The sequence below is a fragment of the Pipra filicauda genome, unplaced genomic scaffold, assembly GCF_003945595.2.
Source record: "Pipra filicauda isolate LSUMZ 115617 unplaced genomic scaffold, ASM394559v2 scaffold84_size4826128_pilon, whole genome shotgun sequence".
Taxonomy (NCBI): domain Eukaryota; kingdom Metazoa; phylum Chordata; class Aves; order Passeriformes; family Pipridae; genus Pipra; species Pipra filicauda.
Genome location: NW_024105031.1, coordinates 177,166 through 193,084, shown reverse-complemented (window position 1 = coordinate 193,084; position 15,919 = coordinate 177,166). Strand labels below are relative to the sequence as shown.

At 44.5% G+C, this 15,919-nt stretch overlaps 1 long non-coding RNA gene across 1 annotated transcript; it reads left to right on the top strand.

The window, feature by feature from the left end:
- Positions 1-639: 639 nt before the first annotated feature.
- On the top strand, positions 640-15,019 carry LOC114000522. The gene is made up of 3 exons (XR_003545239.2): positions 640-683; positions 6,561-6,650; positions 14,939-15,019. It is a non-coding gene; the product is annotated as an uncharacterized LOC114000522 (long non-coding RNA).
- Positions 15,020-15,919: the final 900 nt, after the last annotated feature.

Here is a 15,919-nt window from a genome sequence, read left to right as displayed (position 1 = left end):
AACAACAAATCCAGTGTGCCCTCCTGGTCTGCAATCCTTCAACAGGCTCCCTTCATTAAACATAAAGCCATGTGTTTCTTAAAACAGATCACATCCCTGGTGCCACAGTGTGGTATGTGTTGCTCTCACTGTATTTCATGAGGGTTTTTTAATTTATAGCAGCACTGTTTTTATTCTTACAAGGATTTTTGAAGAAGCACCCCTGCCTCCAAAAAAAAACAAAAGGGGGGGGGGGGGCAATACTGATATCTGTGAAAGCTGTAAACTATTTAAAATTGATCTAAGCAGCCGTGCTTGCCACTGACCTTGACAGCTCAGCTTTATTTCTGGCAGTGTCCACAGCTATGCCTTACTTCTTCAGGCATTTTAGTTGCCCAGATAAAAATCCCAGTTAAGTCTGGTGGCTCTGTGGTGTTGTTCTGGATTTACACTGCCTCACCCATGAACAGAATTTAGCTGTGTGCTTCCTGCATGTTCCTGCTGCCCAGACTGTGTTTCCATGACACAAGCAGTGATGGAGCACCCAGGAGGACTGACGAGTCACAGAAACCTTCTATTTGCATTCTGCCAGCTTGCTGCAGCCCCAGTGCTTCAGATTCACTGCTGTTTTAAAGCGAAGGCTAAGGAGGTTATGGCCATGTGCCTTTAGCTGGCATTCAGGCTTTGGGTAACTAATAGCACTGGTGAGTAGAGGACACCAATGGAGTTTCTTTATATTTGATTAAAGACTGAATTGTTGCAAGCGGGGGGAGAAAACTGAGCTCTCTTGTAGAACAGGTTTGTACCTTGCCATTGGGATATTTTTAACAACATAAAAAGCTCTTTAGAAACAAGTGTGATGGATTATATGTACTAAAATTGCTTTTTTTTAATTTTATTTTAAGGTAAAAACACCATATACAGCTGCACATGTAATTCAGGGAGGGATGGGAGGTAAAATACATTGTACTGCATTAGAAATGTTGCTTTTCATTTACAAGCACATGAGAATGGCTTTTTACTAACTGAACTCTATCTGGTTTTCTATGTACAGCTCTCCTAATAGTATCTCAGTAGGCCAAAATTTCTGCTGAATTAAATGATGGCAGTCAGATTGCTTCAAATGATGTCTTGGTCTTTCGCACAAATGGAACATTTGTCGCACTGTTACAAAAATATCTGGAGTGTTTATTAATCTAATAAATTTTTGAATGAGGAAACCCCCACATAAATGAAAAGAGTTGCTAATTAACCACAGAGCTGAAAAGTTAAAGTAGTTACTGCAGACCAAGGCTCAGTTATGCTGACATGAGCGTGAAGTAATTTTACTGAAGTCTGTGCTGTTACCTCAGATTTTCCTCTCTGTCTACAATCAGAATTTGGTTCAGTCTGCCTAATTATCTTTTATCTGGGCTTAGTTTCAGCTCAGTGACACTTCTCCACCTTGCAACCAATCCTTTGGCTTTTGTGAAAGTCTTTTTTGTTAAGAATAGTGCCATTTTGGTTTCCATTTAAAAAGAATTAAAGATCCAATTATGCAAATTAATTTTAAAAGCTTTATCGCCAGACTTCTGGGAGAAAGGTTGTTGCACAAAGCTTGCAACAGACTTAAAACAAGGGGTCTTTGGCTTTGAAATGCATCCTGGCTTGACACCAGCCTCTGCCTCCTGTCATGCAGCTGGCAGCTGAGTGGGAGACTTTGGGCACTTCAGGGACCTGACCTGGAGGGTCTGCCACACCAAAGCAGGGCACCCCTATTCTGCGGGGAAAAAAAGACTGGGCTTGATTCATGACAGTGGAGTGGAGAGTGATAGAGGAAGGCAGAGGGATGTATTGGGGTGTGATACAGGAGCCCCCAGAGCCCCCAGGCACATGGGGGTGACTGCTGAGCTGTATGTTTCGGCTGTGAGACTCGGAGGTTGAACCTCTGCCCTCTTCTCCTGAGGATTTAAGAAGAGCCACTGAGACGAAGCAATTACTTTGGAACAGAACAGGGTGGAATTTAGCTCAGGAAAAGCATATTCAATCACAAGCCTAAGTTATTTAGGCTTTAGAAATTATCTACTGCAAATATTAGGGCAAGACAGGGAAGAGCAGGAACAAGCTAAAATAATATTTGCAAGTACCCTGTGCTCGTTGTGATGAACAGGGTTACCTACCCTTCTGTCTGACAGGGGAAAATGTTCACGTGGAAATGCAAAGCTCAGAAACTGGCTGGAAAGAAAGCACGGGAGATGTGAAAGAAGTTCTACCCTTCTTTATGCCCCCCTTGTGTGTATCCGGCTTCTTCCTAACAGTACGTAAAAGCTGCTTAAATAGCAGTAGAGTTGCTTCTCACTTGTTCTAGCAGGGTGTGGAAAATCATAGGTTACAGAGAACAAACAGACATTGGCATTAAGCGTCCATATCGTGGAAACTACAAAAATATCACCACGCTGCTGCTGAAGCAAGGAAACCAAAGGTGGGCAGGCCCAGCTGTGGTGGCACACTAGGGATGTGTGGCCCCTTGCAGAGCCTCAGAGGAGCTGGTGGGCCTCCCTGGGCTGAGCATGCAAATGAGCTTACTCGGAGAGAGTTGAGCTGCAAAACTCCAAGTGGGAATGAAACTTTGGGGAGTTCAAGTGTGTTCTATACTTAGCCTGGGAGAGAGAGGCGAGGGGTGCGATGCCTCTGTGGTGCCAGGAACAGGAGTGGCATCAACCAAAATATGTTCTTTATATCTGCAGAAAGGCTTTGCTGCACTGTGTCCCTCTGTGATCTCAGCAGTCAACAGGGGGCTCACTGTCTCGCGTTTGGTGTCCCTATCACACAATCATCAGGCAACTATTGCTTAGCTTTTGGAAACAAGCCTGAGCTGCTCAGGGTGATGGTTACCTGCAGCAATTCAATAAAGGACCAATGTGTTGAGCTGCACAAGGGTGGGGATCCTGGGAGTGATCCTGGCCCGTGTGACAAGGACCACGCTGGCAAAGTCTTCACTGCTCTCCCCACCTGCACATTAACAAGCCAATGGTCAGCAAGTGCTAAAGGAAGACTGACTTACAGAGAGGTCTATAAAAAAAAAAAGACTTGTGCAATTGTTCTGTTCACAGAAATTTTCCCTTTTAGGATAAATTAAAAGGTAAAAAAAGCAACAGGATTTGACAAATTTGCTCCTGATGAGAACACTGCACTGGAAATGCTTCTCAAAAATGGGATAGCTCTTACTCTTCCTTCTCTGGATGTTGAGTGGGGTAAACCTATGGAGTTGCTCTGGTTATTTTATATAGACGTGAGTGAGAAGATGCTGAGGTCACTACGATATTATGTGTGTTTGAGGTAAGCTAAAGATTTTAGAATGGAAAGTCCCTCCCCTTCAGTTTTGCCTTTTTGATTCTGTCAATTGCTATAAAGGACTGCAAAGAAAAGAAGAAAAATAGGTATTTACATGGACCTGTGACACTCAGCAGAAAAGATTTAGCAGCATTTTCAGAAAGAATGACAATGTCATATCAATATGTTGTCTTACATAACTAGCATGCTCTGCAGACCACTGTTGCAATAGACAACTACAACTGTTGTAGTAATTGTCCTCAAGACCCTACAGCATAAGACAATGTCATAATGTTTGAACGAGAAGGTGCTCAGGAACACCCCTGCTGGGATCACTGAATGCAATACTCCAAGGGAAAACCCATCCAGCCATGGTGCTGCCGGAAGGTTTGGGGTAGAACTAGTATGGACATTTTTTAATTGTTTCTCCTCCTTTCGAAAAGGAAAAGAGGAGCTTGAAGAAAGTGAAGGATGTTGTGGGGAGAATAGAAAGCTTTACATGAATAATTTTCCTTCATCAGTCTAGTGCCAATGCCACAGAGGCTGTTGCCTCAATGAACATCCCCACTGGATCCCTGATAAAGCTGTTTAATATATTCAGTATTCTGCTTAGCTGACTGAAGATGTGATAGGAGGGTAGGGTCTCTCATGAGCTGCAGTGTCTCCAATTGACAGCAGCTCTGCCTGGGTCTGGAGGCAGCAGTCATGACCTCAGGGGCCTAAATGCAAAGGCAGCATTACTCTATGGCTTGTGTTATTTACACTCCTGAAGATGTTAACTGTCTTTCCAGTTGTTCATTCAGAGGACTCAGAAATTGGTCTGATCATAATTATATTCCAGAATGAATTAGCAATCAAGACATAAGAATTTACAGTGTTACAAGGTAAATGAAAAAGTCTCTTATTTGCAAATCCCTGCTCCTGTTGGTCAAGCTCATGCAGAATTCCCTTTACAGCTGGTGGCAAGTGGCTCCCAATGTGGTTCCAGTATCATCCAGAAGTCATGAATCAGACTCCAGTGCACTAGCCACTCCCTTGGGACAGCTTGCTAAATATTTCTTACCATGAAACAACTGAATTGCCTAAAGCAGGTATCAACACACTGTGAATTTTGGCCTGTGCAGAGCTGAAACTTCAGGCAGTGAAGAGAATATCCAAGACACTCCATGGAGATCTGGGCTTTCTCAGAATTGAGGGAGGCCAGAAACTGAAGCTAAAGAATAAGAAGAAGCCATTTGATTCATCTGAAAGTTCTTGCTCTTGTCCTTCACTGAAGTTAATGCTAAATCATGATAGCCAGAGCACCAGGCCAGTCAGGATCCATTTTGCTGAATACAAAATGAGTGAGCAGAGAGGGGAGCGTCTGGGCAAACTGAAGTGGAACACCAGAAGCCCAGAAAACGAAGAGCTGATCCAGCACAGAGGGAGTCAAGTTTCTTCTGAACATTGCTGGCACGAGCCAGTAAGGGCTTCAAACAGATGAGAGCTTTCATTCTCTTGCTTTCCTTTCGGGATATACTGTAGATGAGCAAATCGGTCATTCATCAGTGCTTCCACTTCTGGTGTTGATGGCTTTTGTTGGTTTTTTGGCGAGGTTGGGTTTTGGTTTTCTTTTTTTTTCCTTTCCTTTTGCATTTCTGCCCAAACAGCTCAACTGCTAAAACAAACTCCAGCACAGTGTGTTCAGAAGTGGTTTGAATATGCTGAAGATCAAAGGGAGATGCTGCCAAGTGTTTGATGTACACTTGTTTTTAATTCAAGGTTAAAGAAACAGCAAAAGCAAGGATGTACAGAATGGCCCCTATTGAGAATGCATCTAGGAGGTGAAGGGAGAGACATTCCTCCCTAGAACCCCATAAAAGTATGCACATATGCTTCTCCCTATTGTTAATCCCTTTTGCTGATGGGATGTGGAGGAGATTTTATGCAGTGGTGCAAAATGGAAATCTATTGCAGGAGGAAAGAGTGCTGCAATCCCAGAGGGACTCTTATGTTCAAAACAAAATACAACAATGGAGTTAATTAGCATTGCATGGTTCATAAAATCCCCTCGAGGGGATCTTTCTCTGTTCTAAATCATCACTTGTATGTGAGATGGAAAAGCTCCCACTGAGCAGGCCCCTTCCACAAACTTTTAATAGATATTACCACGGTTTTTCATCATTTGCCATTGGCTTTGAGAAAGGTAACAGCTGAGCCAGGGCTATTCAGCTGCATTAACCAGCTGCATGTTAATATAGAAATACTATCCTGCTCCTCCCTTCTGCCTGCAAACCACCCTGGCCCCCCGCAGCAAGTTAACCCCTTCCTGCCACGTATTTCTCTGCCACTGTGACACAGGCAGGGGGGATAGTACAGGTTGACAATTAAGCAAGGGAGGACCTCACTATAAATATTTGAACTTTACTTGTGTGCAGATGAAGTTACCCAAACCAGATCTTCGACCCTCTGTGTCCACACCCATTTGAAGGGACAGACCTTGCTCCAGAGGACTTACATCCCAGTGCCAGGGAGGAGGGCAAAAGGCCAAGAGGAAGGAGCTGATCCCAGGAACCTCACAGAAATTAAACCCATGCCTCCCACCTAACACACTCATTATTACTCTCAGAGCCTGTTGGCTCAAGATTCCCAGCAAGCCCAGCTATGTCCTCACTGAAATGCCCTGAACCCACACAGCACAATTTCCAGTGGGTGTGAACGTTGGAGACAGTCTGCTCTGCCCTCTCATAGCGCACTGTGCGTGAGGATCAGTGCTTCTCTGCTGGTTTGACTGGCCTCCAGTCATCCTCCCGCTCTGTTTTGTACCATGCCAAAACTGATCAGTACCTGCACATCCTTCAACCATTTGCAATCATGTTGGCCAGATGGCCAAGTCTGTGTTTCAGTGCCAGCTTGCACTCAAATGCAGTTCACTCACAACTGCAAACTGCTGGAATCAGCAGCAAAGCTCTACTGTGGACATGACTGCACTGCCTGATGGACTGCCCCAGTGCTGATCCTGCGTCTCCCTGTCTCCTAGGGAGAGCCAGGAAGCCCTGAAGAAATACTGCAATATGGCAATAGTTGCAAAAAGATATGGATAATGAATTGCTGGAGCAAGAACATGTCAGGGCACCTTGTAACTCTCAATCAAAAGCTTGGAGCTGAAGTGCTTTGTAAAGAAAGAAATCAGATTCTGGCAGGGTTTGTGCTCCCAAATTCTAATGGGTAAGAGAGGGTTGCGTCATGGATCATTCCTACTCAACTATGTTTTACTGTGATTGCCCCAGGTTAGTCAAGCCTACTGAATACTTTGGGACTGGCATGATGTCTGGTAGGACCTAACCATAAAATTCTAGTATACCGGGGGAAGCTAGGAGGTAAGCCCCTTTCTTCTTCTATTTCAGCATTGGATGTGTTTACTGCTTTCTATCTTAGCTAAGTGTATTGCCCTTCTCCCCTCACCTGGACGGGGTCTCAGGGAACTGTCTCAGTGGCTGGGCCCCAAGAGCATCTCTGCTTGCAAGCAAAGATTCCCCCGTAACATAGGAGAGAAAGATGCATGGACGGGACAGACTGTCTGTCCAGGGCAAGGGTCCTCAGTAGAAAGTGTCTGTCCCTCTTTACATTTTACTAGCATTTTAATTGAACAGTGATGAGACTGATGTGAAAAAGAAGGTGAAGAATGGTGATCTATTCAAACAAGCCATAAGCTAACAGAAACCATCTTCCTCCAGCTGTGGCTAAACTATCACCCATCCCGAACCCCCCTTCTCCTCCCCTTCCTGACTCTCACTTGACACACCACAGTGGCACATCGCCATCTTCCCCTTTCACACACTGACCGTGAGTGACCAACCTAGGGCAAGAGGAAATCGTTAAGCTCATAAGCACATCAATGCCTTGGGAATCTTCTGTTGGCTTCCCACTGCCATGCCACAACTGCTGGCACCTGCTTTTCGCCCTTTCCTTCCTCTATGCCCATTATGTTACTGCCCCACTTTTCCCACTGCAGTAACCTGCACATTTTAGCCAACCACCTCTGTCCCACCCTTGGCACACCCAGTTGGAAAGTGTCACCATGGTGACAAGTCCTTGAATGCTGGACGCCGTTTAGATTTGTTACTCTTTTACTTTGGCTGAGAGAGTGCTCTGAGATCATAACCTTGTGGTTCTCGTAGCACTGATGACATAACATTTCATGACTTTGCAGATGTACTCAAAGTTCTTTATAGTATGTCCCCAAGCATTTTATCATGGCACATGAGGAGATATTTCACAGTATTCTATTTAGGCACTGCTGCTGGCCCAGAGCCTAGGCATTTGAACAGTAAACTCCTTTTAGGACTCATGTGAATGTGCACAGAGATAGTGAGGCAAGAAACAGAGGATATAATTAACCACTAAAATTCTTCACAGTCATTGCAAAATGCCAACAGACTGTTCATCTTTACAGAGAATATAAAGTGGAATTTAAGCACAGGTCTCTGTTCCTGTTTTACCAGCCTTAATCTCAGATATCAGGGGCAGAGGCGGTTTCCTGAATCTTTCTGTGTGCTCTTTCTTCCTTCTTCAGAAATCTGTTGTAGAGTGGCTTATGATGCACAGCCTGCCCTAGTCCAGACCAGCAAAGCCTTTAGAAGGTGTGATCTGCCTTACTGAAACTCAGACTAGTTTCTAGGAACAATTTGTGAAAGTGGCTGAAATCTTAGGGACCTACTGTACAGACAACATACTGCTGTATGTTAGAGTGGAACTGCAACACATTGCAACCATCCCACAACAGGTTACATGCAGGATTCCTTGTTCCTTTTTAATGCATTTTCCCAGTTCACTGTAACCCAGATTGTTCACCCAGGGAGCTTTTCACAGCCACTCTTCCTGTGATACAGTTTCCATGGGAGGAAATATGGGGAAACCCACAGTGTAGGAAAGCCTGAAGTGACTACCTCCACTTCTGAGTTTCCTTTGTTATAGAATGTCTGGAATAAATGGCAAAAGAGAAATCTGAATCTAAAGGCCTGCATCAAGAGCTGCTAGGAACCTGTACAGGGCTAATCCCATGAAACACACCGAGATGCTAAAAGGTTCAGATAGGTGCCTAACCACTTTAAATTACTCTCAGAGGAAAGTTAAAGCTCTATTGTTTTAAATTCTTAAAACTGTCAACTGGGAAATTCCCTGTAGAAAGCAGGCCTGCATTGACTAGTCCTCCAGTGTCTTTCCCACCTTCAGCCCCTATGATTTATGTGCTCATAAATTCCTTTGTGTTCCATACTTACCTGGAAGATTCAACTATGGCTGGCATCCAGGAACACCATAGTGGAGCTGCGTTAGGCTGTTTCCTATTGTCTCTTCTCTGCCTGGATTTGGATCCAAGAGCAGATACAGACCAGATGTAACGTGTTCTCTTCAAACTGGAAGGCCACCTTTTCCCATAGGGACATCCATCCTGTTCAATTCTGCCAGGTGATGGTTGAGACATGAAATGCCCTGTCCTTGTCAGCTGCTACCAGAATGTCTTCCCTTGCTGCACCTTCCTCAGGCCCAATCCTGTTCCTGGCTTCAATCCTGCTCTATTTCATTTAAAGGTGACTGCATCAGGAGAAACAGAACCAGTCTGAAGCAGAACTGGTCTGAACTCAGAACCATTTCCCTACAACCACAGGCTTTGTGGAATATTTACTTCACATCATTTTTCAGGATGAAGTTTTATTTCAAAACAGCATATAAAGGAATTGTTTGTTAGCGTAACTCTGTTCCATGTTAGTGTACCCAAACCCCTTCTTTGCCATGTATACAGCAGTGTATTTGCATATCAGAAGATTTCACATAGCTTCTCAAGTTACTGTGCCTGCCTAACTGCTTACAATTGCCACAGCAACACTGGGGGGGGAAAGCTTTTACAAATGCTTCACCAGACAAATCACATTTTTAAGCAGAAACAGAACAATTCTCTAAAAAAGATGTTTTCCATGAGGGCAGAATCAGTACACTTAGCTACAGTACTGGAGTGTCAGATGTTTATTGAGTCAGCAAAGGAGATATAAAAAGAACTGGCAGGGTTCTGCAAATCACTTTGATTTTTAGTAGTGACTCTACTACAGTAAACAGTAAATAATGTAAATAGCAAAGGTGTTCTCATTCACAGACAAATGAAATGGGAAGTCAAAATCCTTTTTTTTTCTTTGTGATAAGAAATCTTTTGAAACCCTCTGATGCCATTTCTTGTTCCATCAGTATCACATTAACTTGATATGTTGCTGTTAAACAGCCGCACTTAAATACATCAAATGGATTAATGCTGGCATTTTATCAGGTATAGTTTCTGTTTCTGTAAGACATCTCTAGATATATAGAAACTACTTAAAATGAGAAAGGAAGTTTCTCCTCTTCACTGATTCAGAAAACTGTGAGTAACTGGCTGATATTTCTTGAACATCCCGATTAGTGGCAGGCTGGTCACAGCGATGACAGGGCAGATAAGTTAAGGGGGCTTTGAAAATCTCTCTAAGTGACACAAGTTAGCACAGCTTCGAAGTGCTCTGAGCTGTGTGACACAGCAAGCAGAGACACAATGAGGAAGAGCCTATAGACACATCCAAGCTAGTTGCAGTTTTGCCAGACATAACTCAACTGAAGCTGAGGGATGAACTCAGCGAGCTGTCTTGCACTGGCTTCACTTATCTGGTATTGCTGTATGTAAATCCTCAGGCTGAAGGAAGAGGAAGGAAAGTAGTTGCTCTCAAGAGAGAGTAATTTCATCACTGATAAAGAAAAGCACTAAAAGAAGTGAGTCACTGGGCTCCATTTACAGGGTAGTAAATAAATACAGTGCAGTCACTTGTTACTTACTGTTTTAGTACCAAAAGTAAGAATGAAAAGTCTTCTCTGTCCCAGTTCCGTTGCTGGTTTCTCCCTTGAGCATCCAGCAGTTTATCTCTGTAAGGATAAGCCACTTTACAGGTTGGCAGGTAGGATTCCCTTCCCTTCCTACTGTGCTGGGATTCATGTGATTCCTACCTTAAATATATGACTCTGTTCAAATAACCTTCAGCTCATGGGCCAGGGCCTTCCTCCCCCTGCTCTCTAGGAACATCACTAAATCACTGCCAGCCCTGGCACGAAGCCTGGCTCCAATTGTGTCATCTTGGTCTTGTGTCACAAGCCACTGGGGCCAAGGCAAGGTCAGGGGCTTTCTGATGAAACAGGAAAGGTTTCTCCAAAAGGAAAACTGAACTCAAGAAAAGGAGATCTTTCTATCTTCAGATGGATTTTCAGCACCCTGTCTCCTTGTGCAGGACAGTTAGCAATTTCCTCCCCTCTCAGCTGCTGCTGACACATGGCTGGATGGCTTCCAGCCTCCTCTGTGCACATTGTTCTGCGAGTGTTTGTCTTAGCAAAGTGCAAAGCCAGCCGCACCTTGCAATTAATAAATATATGTCAACACTCAGTGCAAGCCCAGTTATTATCATTACCCCAGAATTAGAAGGATGGCACAGCCACTGAGCCACTCGAGGGCCTGATCCTGTCAGGTGCTCAGCACTCTTCATTTCCACTGGCAGCAAGCAAAGGTGGAAGCCAGGAGGGAATTATGGGACTCGGCTATCCAAGGGGTGATTCTTTATTTAGTCTCAAATTCTAAAAGAGATTATTCCTGTCAAGAGAGAGGAGCAAAGAAAAATTAATAGCTAGGGGCCATCCCCTCGATGGCTGCAAAATAATGCCACTCACTTAACAGAAATGGATCATTGCTGATCTACATCAGCTCAGAATCTGGTGCTGGTAAACATGAAATTGATACTATAAAAGGAAATTAATAACAGTGAAAGCTAACCTAAAAGATGAATACAGATGCGAGGATTCCTATGCTGGTTACAGTGCAGCTGTGTGGGGCTTGAATTGAATTTCTAACCCATCTTGACCCTGACAGGTCAGAGAACTCCCCATTTTATGCTTGGAGCAGTGCCCCCCTGGAGCCAGGGTCACAGCGACATACCTGTGGAGGGAGGATTTGAATCCTCAGACCTGATTATGATTTGCACTAATGCCTCTTTTCACTGTAAATGCTGTGACATTTACATAACACTCTGAGCACTGGTAGAACGATATAGAAACCATGGAGGGTGATCTTGAAAGGAGGTTAGTCTCCTGAAAAGGCAGACAGGATATATTTTTGAGAAATCTCCACTCTAAAAATAGTTTTTCAGGCTAAGTCCTCAGGTCTCCTTGATTTCAAGAGTTCAGCATTACTTCTGCACCAATACTTTGCAGAATTTGTAGAAGTGCCCAACTAGTCTTCAGGTATGTTTGTAATTTCAGAAATCCTGCCACCCCTGCAAGCAGAGGGTTAGGCTGTCCAGCAGGATTTGGCTGCATCTTAAGAAACAGATGGTTCTCATCCAAGCTGCTGTGTCAGAAGGCTTGAGGATTGGGCTAGAAGGCTGGAAATGAGCAGGACCTTGACAGAGTGGTAGCCTGGAGTACTGTCAGGTGTAGTGATGCTTCCATAGGGAAAGGTGCTTGCTGCCATTTACTCTTTTCCAAATCTGTTGGTCAAAGCATCCTTGCATCATTTAGGGCAAGAGAAGAGCTGGAGTGAGTGCTGGTGCACTGACTTGAATGGAGAGCAACCTAAGAAATACACAAGGATTTCTAAATCAGCTGCCTTGAAGGAGGCCTGCTGCCAAAACCCAGCACAGCCCTGGGCCTGGCGACTGTCACTTGCATATTACAGAAGTGTCAGCTCCTCCAAGAACTGCTGTTGGTAGAGCAGTGGTTACCCCTACTTCCTCTGCCCCTTCTAATGTATATGCAGACACTGCTGTAATATCCAGGGCCATTGCTGCATGATAAACACCAAAAGAGGTGAACTGTGCCCAGTAGTGAGTTAAAGTGAAGTGTGTTTAGGTGCAGCAGGCAACGCTGAAGGGTTATACTGTGGTTAGACAGAGGGACTCTGTTGAGTCATGTACTGCTGCAATCCTTACAAAACAGTTTCTAGAGCCCAGTCCTTCCTGAGGAGCACCAGACCCCTCTGCCAGCCGTGGACCTGATGCTTTACCTCCATTCATATCTCCAGCTTGTTTAATATTGCTTTGAGAAAGTTAATGCAGGAGTTTGACTCACCATGGATAATTATTATTACTGTCATTTATCTTGATTATTGTGGAAATCAGCTCCCACATTAGACATTGTTACTTCATCTCTTCATTTTCCACTGTCACATACATAACTATCAGTGGTCCCTTCTATGTAATAATACCAAGAAATGGCTTTTCCTAGGTAAACTCACAGGGAAAAATGTCATCATGGTCCAGAACTATTTAAAGTCATGGACCCGCAGTTTCCCAGCCCCATACCACTGTTAGAAAAGGCTTCTGAGCTCCATCAAGCTAATTCAGAGGCAGTGAAAGATTCTGAATAATGTAAAATTTTGATTTCTTACGTAATCAAAGCCAATGTCTTCTGTGAAAGCCATAGAGGACTATCTTGTATTTTTATAACACCTGTTTGCATTTCAACAAAGCAACCTAAGCATGAATCGTGTGTGGTTGTGTCAGACCTCCTGAGCAAGGTTGCAGATAAGTGACTTCCTGGAGAGGCTGGGTGCTGCCATGCCCGTCTGTGTCCTTGTGCTCAGGAGAGTAGAGCCCTCACTGAGCCTTGAGGTTGTCACTGCCACCATGCATAGTGTATAGCACTGTTTAGCCCTCATCATCTACATCCTCTTACCTACAGGTTGCCCATAAACTACTGAAAAAGCAATTTTGCAATTTTCCTGCCAAATTTTTTCCCTGGAAGGTCTCTTCTTATGACATTTTACCAAAACCCACAGCCCAGACTTGTTTATGATTGAGCTGCTGCACCACCAATACCGCTTCTTGCTGCTTATAGTACCATCTATTCTTCTTTTAAACTTCTCCAGACAAAAGGCATCCCTTTTTTTTCTTCTTTTTTCTTTTATTTTCTGTTCATACATTACCTAGTGGAGTTATATTCTGTAGTAGAGTGGGTTTGGTGTGCAAGCTCTGTGCTTGCCTGTTTTTAAGAGGGAGCTTCTTTTCCATTCTGTGGTAAGGCAACAAGAGCAGCCACAGCTGTGAGTTTCAAGTCTCTATGCTAAGTTGCTTGTGGCTGAAGTTAGTTGGTTTGTTACTTGTGTCCTTTAATGTGAAGAAGGGTTTCCCCCAAAACTGTGTTGGCAGGCACAGCCAAAATTCTCCATGGTGCCTTCCTGCTTCTGGATCACCAGCAAGAAATTAGGTTCCTTCTGAAAACAGAAGGGAGGACTGCCTTACAGGGGGTGCAGAAAGCAGGTCTGCAGCAAATACTGCATGGCTGTTTTTTGATCACTACTACATCATCTGATACAGAGACAGTGTTTCTGCCTGGGAAGTGCATCCATCTCGGCACTGCTTTCTGGGACTTTCCCTGACTGCCTTGGTGTGCTCTCCTTGCATTTGGAGAACCTTTTCTGCACTGGGTCCCAGAGCCACTGGCTTTAAGACCTTGTTTGTGCATTTTGACCACAGGAGCTCATTAAATGAGCTGATTAAAGCCTAGATCCTCAAAGGTGTTTAGGCACCTAAATTGGGTTAAGCCTATTTGATCCCTGTGGGGTTATGTACCCCCATGTTTTTAAGGAGTAGTAGTGTTCTGTTTTGGGGAGAGGAGGAAGAGGGGGCAAGGAACAAGAGTTATTTTCCTGCAAAATATGTGCATAAAAGGACTGAGTAGTGGAAACAAAGAACATTAGACCCTGAATTAGAGATCTGAAGGCTATAGAACTTATGAAGAATAAATAGTGGAAGTAAAATTAATGTTTCCCACATTTCCTCCAGCTTCTCAAAATATACTCAGGCAAACCACACATTTTCCAATACTGACATGCCTTTTTCATCTTATTTGTTTCTTTTCCTCACTGCTAGTCTGCCACTGACCATCAGCCCCTTCAGGCAAGGACTATGCTCTCCTTCAGGTCTGTAAAGTGTTTGGCAGACCTGGGGCAATAAGAACACTCGTTTCAAAACCAACCAGGTAGTGCACGGATCTATGCTGTCCTGAAGCCCCACACAATAGAAAGAGCACAGTGTGTTGATTCTTTGGTATTTGTTATTGGTATTATGTGCTGGTGAGCTGGTTTCAGTTCTTTTTCCTCATGACTGCTGGGCTCCAGCTTCAGTTGTAATAGGCCCTGATGAATATCTGAATTTTAGGGGGACTGCTGTGGCTGTGCCTGGGCATGGCTCCTACCTCAGAGTTCATTTCATCATGAGGGAACCAGGCTACTTCCCAGGCACGGTCACATGTTGGAAAACCACTTTCTTTCAAGAAGGAGCTGAGCCACTGATGGTAGTGGTTTGTCCTGGGGACCCTGTTGCTGCAGCTCAGAGGGCTGGGGGTGCTGGCTGCTGAGGGATGCAGAGTGGAGTGGGGTTGTCCTCACTCACCTGTATGGCTCTCTGCAACTGCTCTGACAAAGCTCAGTGGTGAAGAGGTTGCTTATTATATATGCCTGGCAGACATAAATATGTGCCAATGCTTATCTTTTATGAAAACAAGTGAACAGAGATGTCTGCTGCTGCAGTCTCTGAGTGTGCATGAAGTCTGCAGGCAGAAACAACAGCTCCCAGCTCTCTACAAACACATTTCCTCCTTTTGCCAGGCCACATCCAGCCAAAAATGGCTTCTCACCCTTCACTGCGAGAAGGCAAGGCAGTGCCCATGGAGCCCATTGAAACAGAGCTGGAGGAAAGGCTGATTAAGACATGAGCGAGGAAGCTCTGCTCACGAGGCATTCCCTGCAAGGGTGCTGATGGGATGTCTACCCATGAACCCTGCAGCAGCCGCCGCCTTCCCCGGACCTCCAGAGACACTGGGAGAATTTCCTCTTCAGCTATTTTCGGGCAGCATCTGCGTCTCTCACCAGCCATGGATGCCACAAGGCATGGTGCCAAAATATCAGCAGCTTGGCAGCTTCTCTACATGGACTCAAGAAATATATTCTGGATTAGCTGTACCATCTGCCTCTCACAGGTGTTCATCTGGGAGGACGGGGGAGGAGAAGGGCACCTGAGGGCACCAGCATTGAACGGAAAGTGTTTTATAGGGCAATACACGTTGTAGCAGCTGCTGCTGATGGAGAAGGAATAAGGAGGAAGAACAGATACTAATTCCTACCTTGGAAAGATTAATAAAGTTTACTGCCTAGTTTCACTGAATCTCGGCAAATCTAAGTCCTTGCCCCTTGGTCTGCTGCAGGGGTCCAGGGGAGGTTCAGGGTAAGAATCTCCAGGGTTATATACTAAAGAAGGGTAAGCAAATTTCTGGACAAGTTTGGAGAAGAACTATGTGGTGTGTGCCTTGTTTTTGAGTAAGTGGAAGTTTGCACCAAGCATCCACTGGCCACGGGCTTGGAATTTTTGTCAGTTCTGGCAAAATAATCGCTCTCTCTCAGCAGACACCACAAAGGTCTCATCCTCTTTTACTTGTTCATGGTTAATCTTTAATATTTTCCTGGAAGTGGAACTCTACCGGTTCTCACAGAACTACAAAGCCACATTTATAAACAAAGATCTTATTTGCGAGAAGATGAAACCCTGATGGCAATGAATGGTTTGCTTTCCACCACGCTACAGAAACACTG